Source organism: Cavia porcellus, unplaced genomic scaffold (assembly GCF_034190915.1).
Source record: "Cavia porcellus strain 051 isolate PalLab524CR breed Dunkin Hartley unplaced genomic scaffold, mCavPor4.1 scaffold_4, whole genome shotgun sequence".
Classification (NCBI taxonomy): Eukaryota; Metazoa; Chordata; class Mammalia; order Rodentia; family Caviidae; genus Cavia; species Cavia porcellus.
Genome location: NW_026947487.1, coordinates 50,792,316 through 50,812,414, shown reverse-complemented (window position 1 = coordinate 50,812,414; position 20,099 = coordinate 50,792,316).

The window sequence follows — 20,099 nt, the reverse complement described above, 5'->3', positions numbered from 1 at the left end:
ATTCATTTTAAGAGGTATTTTTGTGGTCTTTGGTTCAGATTAATGCCTCATAGGTAGGAGTTTACATTTGGTTTATTTTTGGCTAAATATCACTCTTGAGTTTGAAATACAAAAAGTTTCCTGAGAAAAGCTTGTAAAACCCTTTGGGCAGCACTGTTGAAGGGAATCAGAAACATATGAGTTCAAAGTTCTCTGAAAATATGGGGATCCATGTGTGTGAGATGATAATTTGGGGTTTTCCTGAACCCCAAATTTGAGCTCTGTGGCTTCTGGAAGGAGTTTCAGATGTGGGTTTGTGTTCTTGGTAAGAGCTGGGCCAATCCTTCCTCCTCAGAAAGGTCTGCTTAATATTTTTGTGTTGGGGGGAAAAGCATAGTGTGAATTTATTTTTCACACCACAAATGGTCTTGGCGACTGCCACTAAGTTTTGGTTTAACCACTGCTGAGTCCCGTCTTGCCATGGCGATGAGAGGGACTTGCTGTTGATGCAATGAAAGATACAACTTGTGCTCTGGGTCTCAGTTTCCTGTTCTGTCACACAAGGACTACACTATGGCTCACCACAAAAAGCAAAGCTGGATCCAAAGACGGGCAAGCTTCGTGCTTCAAGGCACGGGGAGGCTGCTTTCAATTTGTTTTACCGTCAGGTCTATAGGGAAACACTGCAAAGCAAACACAGTCTTGGACAGGGTTGCAGTGAGCAGCGTGCTGCGTTGTTTACATCCTTAGTCATCGAGTCTGTGCTTCCTCCAACTGTTGGAGAGTGAAAGCCACGGGGCAGAGGAGCCAGAGCTTGCTGCCTTTCCTGGAGGTTCTTATTTGAAACAGACAGGGCACAGCCTGTCTAGCCAGTGGTCCATTGTCTTCTGCCCTGTGAAAATCCCTGCTGAACTCTAGGTACCTGCTTCACATTGTATCTCTTTTTGCATTAGGAAATCTATCTGGGCCTTTGGAGGGTCAGACTTTCTCTTAGCCTATCAGAGACTAGATTAAAATCTTAGAATATGAAAAAAATGTCCATTCCATTTTTAAATCCTTGATATATAATGCCTAAAACAATGTCTTACTGTGTCTGCTGAGAGCCTCTTCGTCAAAAATCTTGACATTCACTTCCGTGGAAGCAGAAAAACATTTCCGAGAATCAAATAACATTTAAATTTGTAAACAAGCTGGTAAAATATGACTCATGGAATTCTGAGTGTGTTTTTAACTGGAGTGCTCCATCCGCACAGGATAATAACACTTGGATAATTTGGCATGGTAGAAGAATTGAGGTGCTCCACAGAAGACATTTTCCAGATAATGAAAAGATACTCGAGTGTCAGCACTTTGGTTTCTTGCCCACTTTTGAAGGGTATATCCCAAATGTATGTAACATTTCCTTCCATCTTGAGCAGACAGGGGACAAAGGAAGTCCAAGGTCAAGATGCTCTTCAGGCTGGTTTCTGATGAGGCTCTGCCTCTGGCCTGTGTGCAGTCTTCTTCCTGTATCCTTAAAGACTTCTCCTCTGTGTGTGCGCATGTGCGTGCATGCGTGCATGTGTGGGTGCGTGTGTGGGTGCGTGTGTGTGTGTGTGTGTGTGTGTGTGTGTGTGTGTGTGTGTATCCTCCTGTCTCTTCCTCCTCTTACCAAGTCATCAGTCTTCTGCCATTAGGATCCCCAATGTATACCCTAGTTTAACTTAAGTTACTTCCTAAAAGACCCTCTCCAGTATAACCACCTATGGGACTGGGCTTCATATACATTTGGGGGGCTCCCAGTTCAGCCAATGGCAGAACTGCTTAAGAAAGTCTGGGATCTCAGCTGAATGCAGGGGTGTACATCTGCAATGTCAGCTACCTGGGAGGTAGGGCAGGAGAACTGTAAGTTCACAAGTTCAAGACCAGCCTGGGCCAATTAGTGAGACCTTGTCTCAGAATAAAAATAAAATTAAAAGCAGGACTGTGGATACAGCTCAGTAGTAGGGCCCTTGCCCTGGATTTTAGCCTCAGAAGTGCAGAAAATAAAACGTCTGGGATCTCAAAGAGATCTCACATCTTTCCTCCAGCTCAGCTCAGGAAGTGCCAGGGCCCATGGGTTCATTGTGCAAGGCACAGTTTGAATGTCCTGAAGTTGGTGGAGATGCCAGCAGCCTTGCTTGTGATGGCTCATGTGTCTGAATGCACAGGTATGTCTTAGTTACTTTCATAGGCCAAGACACGGTACTGGACCCCCACAACTTTGAGGAAGACAAGTTTATATTGGCTGAGTCTGCACAGGTTTCAGTTACAGTGGTTCCAAGGAAAGAAAAGCATGGCATAAGGTCATGGTAGAGAGAGAGAAAGAGACATACAGCCAGACAGAGACAGAGACAGAGACAGAGACAGAGACAGAGCTATCAAGCTGAGAGGGAGGATGCACCCTTCCAGGCCACACCCCCAGTGACCCACCTCCCCCCACCAGGCTTGGCCCCCCCACATCACATTTAGCTACAAAATAGCTAGTGGACTAATCCACTGATGAGAATCACACCTCCACGACAACATCACCTCCTGGAACCTCTGCCTATGAGTGCATGAAGCTTTGGGGTAGACATAAGTAGAAACCATAGTTAGATGTAACCCTAGGACCTTCTGTAGCCTGAGCCTGGTGTGGGTAGGGTCATGTGTGATTGCCCTTTGAGTCCTGGGTCCCAAACTTGTTAGGGCCTCTCATCAGATCTTTTCTGCAGAACTCGGATGTGAAGAAAGCAGAGCAGAGAAGACTACATGTCTACACCACCTCACAGCCAAATGAGATACTGTGTCTTCAGCTGGAGGGAATGGGCAGTGAATGCCCAGGGCTGATGTCTGGTCACTGTAGCTGCATCCTCCTGCCTCTGTGGTGCTACCTCACTCTGCACAAAACTGCTCCCATGAAGCTCAAAGAGACTTCATAGCTTTTAAGGACTAGAGCAGATGGATTTATGTACTGAGCCATTCTTTTTGCACTCAGGTTTTTAAAAAATGTAATGTATGTAGTGAACTGCAAAAAGAAGGCTGATCTAGACACTTTCTAACAACTATGAAGTTAGTAAAAATGACCGCTTTGTAAGGTAAGTCCTTAAGTCTACACATTTTAAATATATTTCATAATAGTTATTTGGGTTGAGCAGACATAATATTTAAATAAAACTTGTATTGCACTGATGGTCCTTGTAGGTGAATCATGGCCCACCCTGGCTGAGAGAGTGGACAGTAGAGGGTACCACGGCTGCAGACAGTCTCCATATGCCTACCCACTGGCTTTGGACTTCTGTGTCTGTTTATATTTTCACTAAAAGAAAAAAAAATCTCTGTAGCTTTTGTGGAAAAAGAATCCTATATTTTAAAAATATTTTTTACAGAAGTTATTTAGAACACTTGGATAAAGAGAATCTAAACCTGCAAAATTGAGGGAAGAGATGTGTGTAGCTTGTGTGGTGTAGTCTTGCCAGATCCAGTGAACAGCGCTTTTCTGTGTAAAATGCCCTGACAGATGTGGGTGGACCAACTCCACCCCAATAACAGTGAACACCTCCTCATCCCCTTTACTCTGAGCAGCTCAGCCAGTTCATCTCTACTCAGAATCAGTTGTTATTTGGTTTCCTCCAGACCTGGGAGAGCTGGGTTTGTGCCTAAATCATGTAAGTTGGTAGGACACACAACGGGGCAGGACCAGAGGAGAAAGAAAGAATAGCATGGGATGAAACACAACCTAAATGACTCCCAGTGATTCCAGAACTACTCAGCTCTAAAAATATTTGCTGTCAACTAATTATATGCAGCTCACCTGAAGAAGGAAAGTCAGGCTCAGGGTACTGCACACCTTTGCCTTCACAACTATCTCTGTGAACTCACTTCGCTTTGGAAGTGTGGAGATCACAGGTGAGCTGTTAGGGGGCCTGAAGTGTGATAGATGACACTGAATGTCAACCAGGGAAGTCAGTCAGAGGGGAGTCTCTGTCCTGCCTTCATTGCCTGGCACATGAATGTGCATTTGCATGTTTTTAGTTAAAGGGTGTAGAACGGGCATGTGTCATTCTTATCCTACTTTGCTTTAATCAACTTTCAATCAACTCATCTCAAGCACAGGTGCCAATTATAGGAGGAGTGCTTTCTCCATGGGAAATGTGCCTATATTTAATGAGCAAAGTTTTGGTATTTGAAGACAGGAAGGAAATGCAAAACTATATTGCTATCTGGGGATATAGCTCAGTGGCACAGTGCCTGCCTGGGAAGTATGAGGTCATGAGTTCGATTCTTGGTAAAAATAAGACAAAACAACCCAAACAAAACACCCTATATTGCTAGCCTGGGATTATTGGCTAAAACTTAATAAGGCCGCAAAAAACTGGACTAATTTAGAACAAGAAAAATTGGCTTTTTTCCTCTGCAATTTATATCTACTAGGGAAATGGGCAAAGATGTTATGACCAGGTTCAAAAGCGCATGGTACTTTAAGGGAAGGGGTGACAGATTTTACTGGCTGTAAGTGAGATACAGATGATTCAGCAAGAAGAATGGATTATTCTGTGGGAAATGGGAAATCATTAAGTACATCCCTCAAGAGTTTGCAAAAAGGCAGGTTTCAGGTCAGTTTAAGGTACCTTATCACCCAGAGAGGTTGTTTGGAAACACTAGCTTTTTCAGGAGATACAGTCCAGCCCAAGGATGCTATGTTTTCCTCCACTGGTCTTTTTAGGCAGAAATTGTTCAAAATAATAATTTTGGATTCATACAATAAAATACTTAAATGAAAGTGTCATACTTTCAATACTTGTTAAAATAATGAAAAGGTGCACCTTTTTGATATAACTCTTAAGAGGATTTAGAAGTAGGTCTATTTGATGGGCACAATGAATCTTCAGTAATATTTGATATGAAAATATGAGCAATTTCAGTGGTGACAAAGTAATAGATCTGCTGTTACTATGGTGGTTTGCTGCATATGGTCATCACTGAAAGCAATGCAAAAGGAGATGTAATTTTATTTTATTCTTGTGAAATTACATGGGTTTTCTGAAATCTATCCATTGCATAGAATACATTAGGACTCATGTGCTTCTATGAAGTATCGTGAAAAATCCTGAGTGACAATGAGTAATTAGAGGCATTCAGGAAATTCAATAACATAGAGATAATCATGGCTTCTGTTTTTTCCTCCCTGGTTTTCAGTGAATCTCAGGACAGTGCTTTTAAACAGCTTCCTTGTTCTGAAGCACACATTTCTAAAGTGTGAAAATTTTTACAAAGATCATTTGTTGATGTTATAAGAAGAAAAATAATGTAGAAAATAGTTGTTTTTAGTAATATCTTGAGAGAGAGAGCGAGAGCGAGAGCGAGAGAGAGAGAGAGAGAGAGAGAGAGAGAGAGAGAGAGAGAGAATATAACCAGACCAACCTGCCTTCGCCTCAGGAGGGAAATGGTTAACTAGATTACAATAGCTACTACCTATAGAATCCCAGGTTTGTTTGAGAAGATTCTATTTTTGTTGGCTTGGAAACAATCCCTTAATGATGCATACATATTCATTGAGTGCTACACTGGAGACTTTACTACTTCATTGTATGTAGGTTATACCTTGATTTTAAAAAGTTAAAAACAAGCAAACAATCACACTTTGGTGTTTAAGAATTTCAGGAGAGCGGCCAGAATGGCAGGAGGCCCAGGATTTGAAGGTAGCTGCCATGATGGAAGAACTAGGAAGATCTGATGAGAGCAGACTTGGAGTTCACATAGTACTCTGTGGACATGAGTCAAAGACTGTCGTGCAAAACAGGTTAGAAAATGCTGATCTGAAGACTCAGGCAAGCGCACTGCAGCATAGGTAACTAGTCACACTGTTGGTTTCCCATTGAAGCCGCTGGGACAGTCAAAACAGTAAGTATACTTTCAGGCTTCATCCCCAGTTCCTGACAGCGTCTCCACAGCCTCTGATTGGAGGGTTAGAATCAGGTTTTGCTGTAACATTTGTTTTTTGGCTTCCAGTTCTTGGCTCAAGACCTTCCAGGACACTTGAAATGTGAAGGTTGCTGATTCTATTTTGCATGCTAATGAGATGGCTGGAAGATGGGGAGCTCGAAACACCCTTTTTCCCCCCAAGTAAATCCTATCCAGGAAATAATCAGCTTTGAAAACTAGAGATCAAAACTGCCAGCCCCAGTCAGCCTGTCTCTGCTTACCCTGCTTCACTGAGTGGCCTCAAGCAGGAGGACACTGATGGCAAATGGAGGGAGGACAGGCTGAGCGGGCTGGCATCCCTGATGTCTAATTTTCAAGGCAGATTATTTTCCAGTGAGGTCTTTGTTAGAGTGTTCGATGTGATAAAAGAGCGAAATATAAAGTAAAAGTAGCCTTTATTCCAAGGACATGGAGAGGAGTCCATGACTACAGGTGGCCTGGCTTCCTCTGACCAGAATGTGGGGTATGGGATATACATATAACCTCTGACCAGGGTGGCGCTTAGGGCAGGTGTTGAAGACATGCGAGTAGCTGATTGAAACTTTTTTCACACACACTGGGAAAGGAAAAAGGAAGTTGAAATAGGGAAGGAGGAAGTGACCTCAAGGTAAACATCTCTTGGTTCTGCCTCCCACTTCCCTAGTATCATGTAATTTATTCTAGGGCAAAACTCTTTCAGTTTTGTTTTTAGGAAACATGGCAGCTCCAAGAGAGTACTGGTTATTATGGGAGCCAACTGTGATTAGAGCATTGGAACTCTGGGTCTTACCCTAGACTTTTGACCATTCAATCATCAATAGCCAGAAATTCAATCAGTATTTCCTCCATAATGGAACCTCTATAAAAACTCCAAAGTGATGGGATTTGGAAAGCTCCAGTTAGGTGACACGTGAAGCTGTTGTGATGTGGGTGTGCCTGGGAACACAGTCACAGCTCAGTGTTTGGGCCCCATCATGTATGTCTTTTCCTGCCTGTTTCTGAGTGGGGGCCTTTGTAACTAACTTGAAAACACAAGGCAAGTCTCTTCCTGAATGCTGTGAGCTGTCTTTTGCAGAATATCCACTCGAAAAGGAGTTCAAGGACCCCTTGCTATAGAATCGGGTGTCAGCTAACATGTGGGGACCATGCTTGCTCCAGGTTGTCAGCACTGCACTGTGTTGCTGGGTACCAGGATGGCATTCAGAGAGGTAGAGAGCTGGTTGATGGTGTGGAAAACCCTGGAACATTTGATGTCAGAAGTGGGAGTATACATTTGTTATGCAGCAGTCAGCAGAGTATTCAGGGAGAGATGGAGGTTAAAATCCATAGATGTCTAATTCTAAAAGTCTCTGGTTCTTTGGTGATTGGTGTACACTGGGGAACATTAAGGTTATTTGGGGGCTTTGTTTGAGAAGCTCCAATGTAATTGACTTGAGTCTTGGGCTGACCTATGCCAAAAAGAGCATTATATTCACACACCTCTGGTTCCCAGTCTTGTGAAGAAAGTCAGCAGTAACTCTCTATGTGTTATAAACCTTGCAGTAAGTAATCTTCAAACAAATATGTGTGAAAGCATGAATATGAAGCGAAGATTTAAAATCTCAGAAAATTCAGCCATCATTGAGCATTCAAGGAATTACCAACATTTATACAATTGGTTTAATACCTAATAAAAATCCAGTGTTACCATCAGCGTAATATAGAATGCATTTTAATTCAATGCCAAACTATTGGTTGAATTTTAATATCAGCAAGGAACTTCCAAAACTTTAGGCTGAATTGTGCCTAAGTTGAACATCCAGTTATTTGATGCAGAATTTATGATGGTGTGACTAATTTGATGTGCATGAGATTTGGGACAAGTGTAGATAGTCAAATATTTAGTCAAACATTAAATTAATTTATCTCCTTGGGTTGAACAGTTGATTCAAATTTTTGATGATTTGATTTTAAGCCTAGGCACGGACATGATTTATTTGGACTAGACATTTCTAGACAATAATATAAAAGAATTAAAATTCCACTATTGCCTGTTCAATTTGCTTGTTCACTCAGCAGTTTAAATCATAGTTTAGTATTGTTTCAGTGGCAGCCCTTAGACTATCTCAAGTACAGGTCAGAGAGTGAAGTCACCATGCCAAGATTTGGAATATATCAAATGGGAAACCATCAGGAGTTTAGGGAAGAAGAGAAGAGATTTTTGATGTGATCTGCAATAACTGAATAACTCACAGAGTTCCAAGTCAAACTTTGACTATGAAAGAGATGTCTGATCAGACTGTCGTGCTCTGTGTTTAATGGAGTGTTGCGAGGACTTTGACACAAACCATTACCCACTATTTACTTATTCAAAGCAGATGCCTGCTGGAAAATTGAGTGAAATTATCCATACTTTAACAGCTTTGAGCAGATTGCATTATGATCGAAACTTTAAAACACACCCTTCGGAACGCATAGGTATTAAATATTAGTGAGTCCTCTTATAACATTTTAATCAGCACATTTTACAAGTTGTTTCTATCTGTGGAATATAAAGTGCCATGGCACAACTGTGGGGGGATTTAGTATTGACTGCTGGATCTGTGACTGCTTGGTAGCTGTGGTGTTTGGAAGGATGCTGATAGCACAGAAAGTAGGTTAATTTTCACACTCTTCATTTCTTGACAGTTCCGTTTTACTTCCAAATTTCTAATATGCGCTCTTAATTTGGATTTCTTTGACAGAGTTAGTTACACAGTAAACCAAACATGGACTTTCCTGTTTTAGGCTAATTGAAAGAAACCTTTCCAAAGAGAATACAATTGGATTCTGAAATTCAGTGAACCATTTGAGGACAATTTCAGTTTTTAATCAGATGTTAACATTCTATGGGAATGTGCTTTGCCTGTGGCTCCTGGCGCCATTGAAAATGGACTGAAGCTATGGTAAAATTGGTTTTCATGCCCTGAAATGTTATAATAAACAACTGAAATTGGACAAACTGTCAACAAATATTGATGTGACATACTGAGGGGAAACTCAAAATTAAATGCATTCAAAACCTCAGCTCAGAGGGTTGAACTGGTTTACTGATAGATGTTTCATGTGCAAATTATCCTGTAATTAATGAATATGACAGTTACTGTGTCTCTTACTGAGTGGGACAGTTAAGCCTGTCAACTTGAGTGGCAGGAGAGATACCTAGCCTGGAAGCACACCCTTGTGGGTGCCTGGTGGGTCATGCGAGGGACTCTGGGGAGTTTCCCTGCTCCCTGGCCAATTCCTCTCAGAGTCTCTTCCCTCATGCCCTGCTGCTATGAAGTGGGCAGCTTTACTCAGGCTAATCCTCCTGTGCCAGCAAACCGTGGACTAAAGCCTGGAAACTGTGAGTCAAAATAAACTCCTCCCCCTTCACATTGTGAGTGGTGCATGTTCTACCCCAGCAAAGAGAAAGCAGATCAACTTACAGGCATTTTGAACATGAAAGCTTGTGTTTGCTTTCAAGTATTGCAAACAGAAATTTTACAGAGAGAGAGAGAGAGAGAGAGAGAGAGAGAGAGAGAGAGAGAGAGAGAGAAAGAAAGAAAGAAAGAAAGAAAAACAGAAAGAAAAAAAAAGAAAGAAAAAATAACAAAACTCATAATGGAGAGCTGCCCTTGATCTTGAAGTTCATTCACCAATTCCATGATCTTTGTCCCTAATTTCCATACTGGTTGAGGGTCTGGCGCACTTTGGAAGATGCAACTAATTGTTTCCATCATGTAGTCATGTGACATCAAGGTTAACTGGATTGGTCAAATACTCAATTGGAGCAGAATCCACTCAAAAAAGTGCTTCAAGTATCAGCCATGATGTTGGGAGCAACTTCAAAGCTCCAGCACCAGTTTAATGGGAAGATGCTCCTGTGCTGTGTTCTGTCCTTGTTACTGAATATTATAACGTTAAGAGCATCAAAGCAACTATATGGTCAGTCAGTAATGTGAAATTTTACTGATTTCCTGCGCATTCATTGGAGGAGTGTTATTTTCAGCCTACAGGTTTTATAGACAGACCATCACTAAACACGTGGGATGCAAAGTTCCAAAAGTGGCTGCTTTAAGGAAATTGCAGATGAAAGGGCAGTAAAACCCTAAGGGTCCTTAGATCTTATTTGAACCATATATTCTGGTTCTAAAATTATAGTCAGAACAAAATTCCTGAGGCAATATCATCTAATGAGCCTTCAAATGAAGCTATATTGTGATTCCATTATCAATTCAGTGTATTAAAGTCAGATTCTTATTTTGTATATTTTAGAAGTCTGAATGTGAATAAATGGGAAGAAGCCAACTGAAATATGAGCTATTGGCACAAGGTTTTCATATGAAAAAACTTGACTCCTATTCAATGGATATGGCTTTTTATAAAATAATGTTGAAATAAACTATTTTTTATTATTCACTAACACATTAATGGACATTAGGAATTTGCATGAATTTTGTGCATTGATGAGCAAAGCATGCTACTGATGGAGAAAGGAAGATAATCTCAGATGTGGAAACCAAACAAAACTGGAGGGAGAAGGGTGACAGGTGGAGTTTTCAAGCTGCGGCTGCTGTTGGAAGTGTGCTGGGCAGGTGCATATCTGTCACCCACCTGGTCTGACCCGGAAGCTGGGAAAACACCCTCTCATTGAAAGTTTGCTGGCCGGTGCCATCTTGCTTTTGGTTCTTGATTGGTGCCAAAATGATAATATGAGAACTATCTTTTTGTTTCAGAAATAATGTTTGTCTTATTTTCTGATTGTGAAAGCAGTATTTTCTTGAGGAGTCAACAAACTGGCCATGGAGGAAGGCAAAAAGAAAGTTAAATGCATTCATAATCCTACCACCAAGGGTGTCATCTTGCTTGTAGTTCCTTTATGTGAGTGAGTTCTTGGAAGAAAGCATTTCAATTTTAAATTTCTAAGAAAAGTGTTTCTTCTTTAGAATAGTCACCCGGCAAGGAGGGGATGTCAGCACAGGAGATGACATTCATTTCTTCAGTGCTCTCACCAAGGTGACCACCAACTCCTGGGGATGGGGTTGGGTTTTGTATTTCAAGTGAATGCGCATCTCACCAAGTGTGTTCAGCTCCAGGTCACCAGGCCTGACCGGGACAAGTAGAGAACAGTGACTCCTCACTCTGCTTCCCATGAGCAGAGGGGAGTGCTTACCTTAAGCTGGCTTCTGAGGAAGTTCTGAGTCTCTGGCAGGCATCTCCTGATGGTCTCAGAGCAGCAGGCATGTCAAGGCAGGAAGCCACTGGGTGTTAACAGAGGGAGATTCCTCTGAGGGGGCGTTCTCCTCAGCCTCCCTTTGCAATAGGGAGGAATTCCTTCCAGGAAGGCATCTAGAAGACCCCTCACTTCCTAAATCCCTGAGGAACCAATCTCTGCCTAAGTGAAAAGGCAGAGATCACTTTTCCTCTACCCTCTGCCCTAGGAGAGTGAGAGGAATGCACTTTCCCCAATAAACCAGGGAAAAAGAACAAAGGGCAGTTGGTAGAAAGGCGATTGGATCTGAGTAGCTCCCCTCTCAGCTCGGCCTCTGCCCCTGGAATCCCAGAATCACATCACGGTCCTAACTTTGTTACTGTTCTGAATCACGAAGCTCAGATTTCAGTTACCTGGTCTGTCTTTCATGAACAAATTCTAAAGACCTGCTGAAACATGAAACAATAGAAACATCTCACCTGATTTTTTCAAGTCTCCACATTTGAGGCGGTCTTGCTTGCTATTTTAAAGAAAAACCAAAAAACCATGAAAAACTGAAAAGAGCCTCTTGTTTCTGAAAAGATTTTAAATATTTCTCAAATCATAGGCATTGAATACAATATCAAAAGTGGCAGTAGAAGTGGAAGGATTGAAAAACAAAGTATACCAGCCATAAAAATAATAAAATCAAAACACAATATATAGACCATAGGCTCACATACATTTGCTTGGAGTATATCAAATTTTGCTCTTCTAAATTTCTTTAAAAATCAAAGGATTGGTGGTCCTATCAGTTGTGAGTTGCACAGTTCATATATTTAAATAATTAATAGTTTGACATTCAGTAAGCTATCTCCTATCAATACTCCCTGAGATTTTACTGTATATAACAGACCTCATCCCTGGTAAAAGTCAGAAAATAACTGTGATTATAACCCCTTCCTACTATTAAAATTATCATAGCCTCGAAATAGTGACCCTACTGAAAGAGAAGGAATGGCACTCTATGGTTGAGATCCAAAATGTCCCCCAAAAGGCTCATGGTGTCCAGGCTGATGAGCTTTTTGCAAAGTAATTAGATCAGGAGGCCTCTAACTTCACCAAGTGAGTTAATCTGTTAATGAGTTCATTAGCTGGATGGCTGTGAGGAGGTGGTGCCTCGCTGGAGGAAGCATGACTTGAAGAGTCTCTTGTCCTGCATCCTTCATTCATTCTCTCTCTCTGGCTTCCTCTCTATGGCTTTGCAACACATCCTTTCCACCATAATGCTCCTGTTTTGGAACAAGCCTACCATAGACAGAAGCATCCGACACAGAGCTAAAACCAACTTCTCCTTTAAGCCGTGCATGTCAGGTGTTCTGTCCCAGAGCTGAGAGGCGGGAACCCCATCACCAACACAGCGTGTGTGAGCTGGGGTTGCTGTGGGCCCATAGAACCTGTAGTGCCTCTTCCGGGTTGCTCAAGGCATCCCTTGTAGGTGAAGCAGCTGTGGTTTCCTCTTTCTCCTGTTCCCCTGTGGACACGTGAGCCCAGCTGAGAAGGGAAGGACGCAGCCCAGGACCCTCACCAGCCTCCTCCACTCCCCTCTGTCTCTGCTTGCAGCTTCTGTCTCCAACCCTTCCCACAAAACAGACCTCAGGGGTCACCTATGAGCACTCTGCAGCCACTACTCCTGGCTGTCCATGGCATCTGGGTCACTCTGAAAACACCATCCCTTCTCCCTGTCTCCCTGTTTACATGCCCTCTGCCTCCCCACTGCCCTATCTGTGCCTGTGTTTTATCCTGCTCTCTCTTACATCTTTGTGGCTCTTAGCACACACCAGGGCAGACCATTCCAGTGGTCCTGACCTGAGTCCAAACTCCATGAGATGTGGTGTTTGCTTTGTGTTGCTCTGGGCAGAATACGACCCTTCATGGCTCTCAGTTTCTTCAACTGTAAAAGCAGTGATGGGGACACACTGCTCTCATGCAAGGACTGGGCAAAGCAAAAACTGAAGCATGCACATCTCTGCAAAGCTGCTAACCTTGGGCAGGTGGAGCGAAATTTCCCCTTCCCTTCGGTTCTCTCTGCCACGTCCCTTTCTGGGGAAGCTTATTCTCTCTCATGACTTCTCCTGTCCTCTTCTTGCTGAGGCACCTCATCAGCCCATCCTGGGCCACAGTCCTCTCCCGCGCAACAGGCTCCAGTTCCCTTGGCCTGGGGCTCATCCATCCCCAGTGAATTCATCATCTTTTCTGCGAATCCTGATGCTTCTTTCATTTTCCTTCTCAGCCGGATGTGCCAGCAGGGTCCTGAGAGTGACTGCCACTCTCTCCTTGCCTTCCTGACCCAGTATCTCCCACCCTCTCCCCTCCTTCCTGCCCCTCAGCCCTGGGCAGGGACAGGGTCATGCTGCCACACCTGCACTGCTGCCCAGTTCTCAGCTTACCTCCTGGCCTAGGACCAGATTTTCTGTAGTTCCCTCTCCAAGGAGCTACTGGGAGGATTTGATTTGATAGGGACACTCCTTCCTTACAGTGATTCACAGATTTCTTTGGGATAAAGCTCAAAGCCTTCATCATGGCAGGCTTGATCCTTCTTGATCTACAGTCTCCTCCTCCTACTCCCGTGCTTTGATTTCTGACACCCTGTCCCTTGCAGGGTACATTCTGGCAAATGGAGGCACATATGGAACCGATATGTGCTAATCCTGCTGAGTTAGGCTTCAGACACGTGTTTGTCAGGGGAACCCTTGGTCTACCTAATGCAGGAAACCTAACTGCTTGTCTGAATGTTCACATAGCATAAATGAGTTCTATGCAGCCTGACAGGCATTTTTAAATTGTACTGAAATAATCTCACTGGGAAAACTGTTTTGCATGCTGATTTTCTATTTATAAGCATCACTATCATAATATCAAATATATCCTTTCATAAAATTAAGGTTTCTCATCCACTTGTTTTCAGTTTTAAGATTTACATTGTTCCTTTCATTTCTACCAACTCTATTTTATTTGAGAAAGTTTTTGGATTAAAATTTCAGCATGTCTAGGTTTTAGCCTCTATTGGAGTTCGTTCTTTATAATTTTCAATGCCTTATTCTTTCTTGTGAATTGGATAAAAAACGTTTTACATGAATGCTCATTTAATTCAAGAAAATAGAGTAAGTCACTGTCTCTGGTACTTCCAGAGAGTCCACAATGGTCAGAGTGATCTGTTGTGTTTCTTTCCTTTCCTTTTTTCTTCCCTCCCTTCTCTGTCTCTCTGTTTCTCTGTCTCTCTGTCTCTCTGTCTCTCTGTCTCTGTCTTTCTGTCTCTCTGTCTCTCTGTCTCTCTGTTTCTCTGTCTCTCTGTCTCCTTCTGTTTTTCTGTCACAGTGCTGGAGACCCAGCCCAGGACATGACATGTTGTCCAGTGCATTACTCTTGAGCTACACCCTGAACCAGAATAATCTACTTTTGTGAATGCCTTGTCCTTTTCTTTATCATATACACAGAGTCTTTTTTTCTCCTCCTCCTTCTCTTCTCCCTTTTCTCCTTTTTTTTTTCAGAATGTAGAGCAAGCCACAGGATTAAAACAGCAACATTAAAACACCAGACTAACATGAAAGATGTGGAAATAGTGCTATCAATGTCTGTCTCTTATACTTGCCACATTCTTCCTGTTACAGTTATTCTCCTCACATGGTAGGACTTGAGCAAAACCCAACTCAAATAGACTTAAGTGAGAAAGTACATGTATTTGTAACAGTGGAAATTTTCTCTCTCAACCTTTGTGGGGAAAAAAATCTCAACAAGTGAATCTAATTGGCTCACCTTGGGTCAGGTGCTCATCCTGGGCCAATCAGTAGGGCCTATGAGGTTTCAGGCCTTCTGATTGGTCATTCTTGGGTTACATGGCTGCCTGTAAAGGATGGAAGGAAGAGCTGAGTTTGGAGTTCAGCTAGGGAAGCATTTGTGGACCAGGGAGATTCCTGGACAGACAGCAATGTGAGCTGAGCCTTCCTCTGGCCTCTCCTGTTGTTCCCCAGACACATGACACACTTTTGCCATTTTCTCTATTAAAAGTATTGTGACTTTCTGAAACTTGATGGTCTCTTCCATGAACTGGAACCTACTTAATAGTAGGGAAAATGTCTTGCTCGAGTTTACCTGATACTCGGCAGAGAGCAAGTGATGAACTATGTGTGCCCACAGACTGTGGGATGGTGGAATAATTTTCAAATTTACTGCTTCATTTTAGATTCTATCTGACCACGAAGCCCTGTAAAAATAAACCAAATCCATTTTGGAGATATTTTTTTCTTTTAAATTTCAAACTCCTCCAGCCGGTTTGCATTTAATCTTGGGGTGAGGATCGGTAAGTGTGAAGATTTAAGACATAGGAGGGAGAAAAGTTTGAAAATAAAGGAAAGTTCTACATTTGGTAGCTTTTGAGGCTTAGAAGGAATATAACAACAATAACAACAGCAAAAAGACCCTGAGTGAAGAGAAAAGACATTTTTTCTCTTTCTGGTTGCTTGAAATATTACATATCAAGGGGATACAATCTTTTTGAAAGATGGTCTAGTAAAATGTTAAATTTGGGGAGTGAATAGGAATAAGTCACTACCAAGCTTCATAAAAAGCAATGATTATCAGCTATTTTCGACACTGGTAACATTTTTGCAGCCATTTTAAGTCAGTGCCACTCGGAAGGTGAAAGCCTGCCTTGGAAATTGCTGATAAAGGAATAAACCTGCTGCTGCATAAGATTTATTTACTATACTGCCAAGCGGGGAATTTAAAGGTCACTGCTGAATTAAGTTACCTTTGTATGACTTTCTGTCTTGGGTGTGAAAATACACAGCAAGGCACAATCCACTCAGCTAAAGCTGACAGTGTGAGGGTCCAGGAATTCAGAAGTGGGAGTATATTTGCCTTTCAGCAAAAACTCTGTGGGGAGTCTATGGGCCTGGTTTGGTTCTTGGAGCCAAATGGAGCATGAAAGCAGAAGACGGCTGTGGGAATCGACCCAGGGACCAGAACCGCTGCCTAAAAATAGTCATTGCCTGAGCAGGCCGTATGGTAGCCAGGGAGAAGTCACATTTGTCACAGCCAATGAAGGCTTTGTGACAGTTTTGTGGAGAGAGGAGCTGGCAGCTATCCCCCGTGTACACTGGAGAGGGACCGGATGAGTGCAAGGCAGCGGAAACTGGTGCCATAGCCCCTGGGGAGCAGAGGGACAGCCAGCGGTACAGGGCAGGGGACATGGTTCTTCCTGCCAAAGAGCAGCGCATCTGTCTGTGAAGCCAGAGACACGAAGACAGTTCTGCCTTCTGGAGCCAGAAGGTGCTGCCTCTGGGTTTTCGTGCTGTGAGAACTGTGCTGGATAAAGAGGTTATAGGACAAAGGAAGCAGGAGGTGCCAGCTGGCCCTGTAGACCACCCTGGGCCAGAGCTCTAGGACATAACGGTGTGCTCTCGTATGGAGCAGAGGCTGGTCTGTATGGGGTGCCCCGAGGTGGAAAGGGCAAACCTCAGTACTCAACTTCAAGGCAAGAAGGACATGCAGGGACAGAGGGAGGACTCAAAGGCTGGAGGTCCAGTGGCACTAAGGACAAACGCTGGTCCTGGTGCTCCATTCCTCTTTGTGGCACAAGGGACATCTGGAACATCCAAGCCTGTTCCTTCCTCTGCTTCTTATCTGTTGTGACGACCAGAGCTCTCGGGCCTGGATTTGGGGTACACAGAGATGCTGGGGGACAGAGCTCTGAGAGGTCAATGTTTTGGCAGTGGCCAAAAGGGAGTTTTGTCAGTGACTGGGTGTTTTGTAAATTTGCGGAGACAATACCTAGAGTGTGCTTTATCTGCCAACAGACCCCCAGCCAAAGGTGCTGATTTGTGGGGGAGAGAGTGGGAGAGGTGACTAGCACAGAGCAGATTCCAGCTTCTGGGTTTCCACTGGCCAGATGCCTCCTGTGGAAGGGGCTTGCACTGACCACCGCCTGGGGTCGAGCCCTGTGTCGGGCAGCTGGCCTTTTTCTCCTCAGGCTCTGTGCCCTCTTCTCATAAGAGGCAGCTCCAGCATCCACTCTGCCTCCTACTTCCTCCTACTGTGTCGGTCTTTCTGCACCGACACTCAGCCTGGAGAGCACTCACTTGCACACTTTTCCTTATGACTTGATTCTTCTCTTCCCTCCTTTCTCCTTCCTTTCCTTGCAATGCAGCTTCCAGGCTGTGCACACTCCTTTGCCTGCCAGTGAGGCTGTATATATGTTTATGGGTGTGCACACGTGTTGTGACTGTGCAGATGTATGTGTGAGTGTTTGCAGGGGAAGGTATTTGTATGAATATGTGGGTGTGTGAGTGTGCATGCATGCATGTGAGTGTGTGTGTGTGTTTGTGAATATGGTTGTGCTGAGAGAGGACAGTTAGAAATCCAGAGACAATCTTCACCTTTCTCTCTGATCCTTGTAAAAATCCTTAGAGTGCACACACCCTTCATCCTCCAACCAGAAGTTGTCTGCTCTCAGCAATATTTTCAGGGGTTCACTCTGAAAGTTTCTTTCATGCTTTCCTGTGAATATATTTAGATGTGTATGAATGTACACAAACTAAAAAAACAGGATCATTTTCTATGTATTGTCGGCAACTATCTTTTTTAAAATAACTTTTCATATCAATAATGCTTATTTCCCTCCTCCTTCAAGTTCTTCTGGAGAACGGATGTATTATACATATGAGTATTGACTGATGAAGTTGAGCTTGTTTTCATTGTTGTCACAAACAATGCTGCAGTGAACATGTTTGTTCATACGTGCCCATATGTGAGTGTGCATATAAATGTGTACATATTTCTATAGGCTGGAGTCCTATGAATAAAATTCTTAGATGGAAGAGCATTTGAATTAAAATTTGAAATCACACGAATTGCTTCACTAAAGTGTAAAACAATACACTCTTTAATACCAGTAGTTGATAAAGACTATTGATTTTCCTGAGCATTTCCTGAAAGGAGATTTATCAGTCATTTTAATGCTTTGCCAATCAGATGGAAGAAAGCAGTTGTCTCCCTGCTTTAATTTGTAACTCCCTGACAGTTTGTGAGCTTGCTTATTATTTGTATGTTTTCCTCTGAATTGCCTTTCCATACTCCTGGCCCATGGTTTTTATCCCTTTCCGTCCTCTCTTTTATTGACTTTACAGCAACTATCTACATATTGAGGTATCATTTTTTCCTGATACACATATACCACACCCAGAGACGTGCACACCTATGTTTGTGTCTGCATGTATATACATACGTATGTATATATGCATATCCAACCAAGTCTCCATTGTTGGGTACAAACTACCCTGGGGATTAGGTAGCCCATGAGCAAGGAATTACCTCCCATCCACCTAAGGACAATGGCACACAGATGTGCAGTCCTTGCTCTGTGTCCCATAAAGTTGTGGCCCCCAGTACCTCCGGAACAGTCAGGAAAAGTCTTTTCTGGGCCTACTGTCCACACAGGCACCTCCTTGTGGTGCGGGTCCCTAGTTATTTCTCTGTGGAGCTCTGCTGGGGCTCCCCTGGCGAAGTGTATGACCAGAAACATCTGCACATAGCCTCTCTGGTTTGTAGGAGTGGGTGTTCCAAGGGCTGGGGTGCAGAAACTGCCAGAATTCTAAATTCTGGGCATGGAAAGTGGTGTGGCATCACTTCCACTATGATTCTACGGCCCTCAGGTGCTAGAGAGCCAGCCCTAACTTAACGGAGAATATGACCACGAAACAGCTAAAAATACTTTGGCCTCCTTTAATCCTCCACAGCCCATCTTCTTACCATATATTATTCACCATTTTCCACATGCAAAATTTACTTTCCTGTCCCTGCCTCACTTCCTCTCACCTCCCACATTGTAGCTTCAGGTTCAAGGTCCATGGATTTATCATCTAGAGCAGCAGTTCCTGGTGAGGGTGAGGTTCCTTGGGTGTGGGTATTGTCTGTCTGAAGACCTGCAAACCAAAGAGCCAAATTATCTACATGCATGCAAACACACACACACATATGTACACACACACGGCATACATACAGTATCAAACAAGCAAAGAAAAACCACAAATGACATTCCCATTCAAAAGTGGGGGAAATGGGAGACACATGGCAGTCATTGGTCCATAGCAATTATGAAATCCATCTGGGCACATATTGCCAATTATTTGAATTATTTTCTTCCCTGGGAACTGTTCTTCATGGTTCTTGGCTTCCTGCCCCAGTTTCTTATTTCTTCCTTCAAGCTAGCTCTGTTTTTCCAAATATATATATATATATATATATATAATTTGCATCTTCATATTTCCTCTGCTTTGTTATTGCTCATTTATATTTTGGAGGAAGGCAGGAGTACTAAAAATGTTTTTTTTAAAACTATGACCCCTTCAACACAAACTGATACATTTCTTTTAAAAACTTCATAGATGCCTTGTGTATCACATTATACCTCTTTAGACAAAAGCCATGCCATGCTCTTTATTTGTACTATCAGTTGAAGTGCTATGGAGCAGCACCCTAAGATTCTCAGGAGCCTTACTCTTGAGATGGAAGTGTCTTTGAAGCCTGTACCAGGTAGCAGCCTTATGATCCTGGGAAGCTCCTAGGTACACATTTAGACATTCGAGGCCTCATCTCAAGTTCAAAGCTACTATTGGCATCATTACCCTCAAACCAGGCATGATTGACTGCACTCTGGATTTTATATTGGTCCCCAAACGATTTCTTATTTTGAGAATCTTCTGCCATCTGGCACAGCCAGGGGTGAGAAATTGTTTCTTCTTCTATCCCAGTAAACACTGTCTTCAATTTCCTCTTGAAATTCAACTTGAAAATTAAACAAGTCATTTTGTGTTTTTAGTGGCTCTACTATCTGTCCTTTACATACATGATTAAGATAATAAAAACAGTTGACTCATTCAGCATTCTGAATAGGAATGTCCTCAACCAA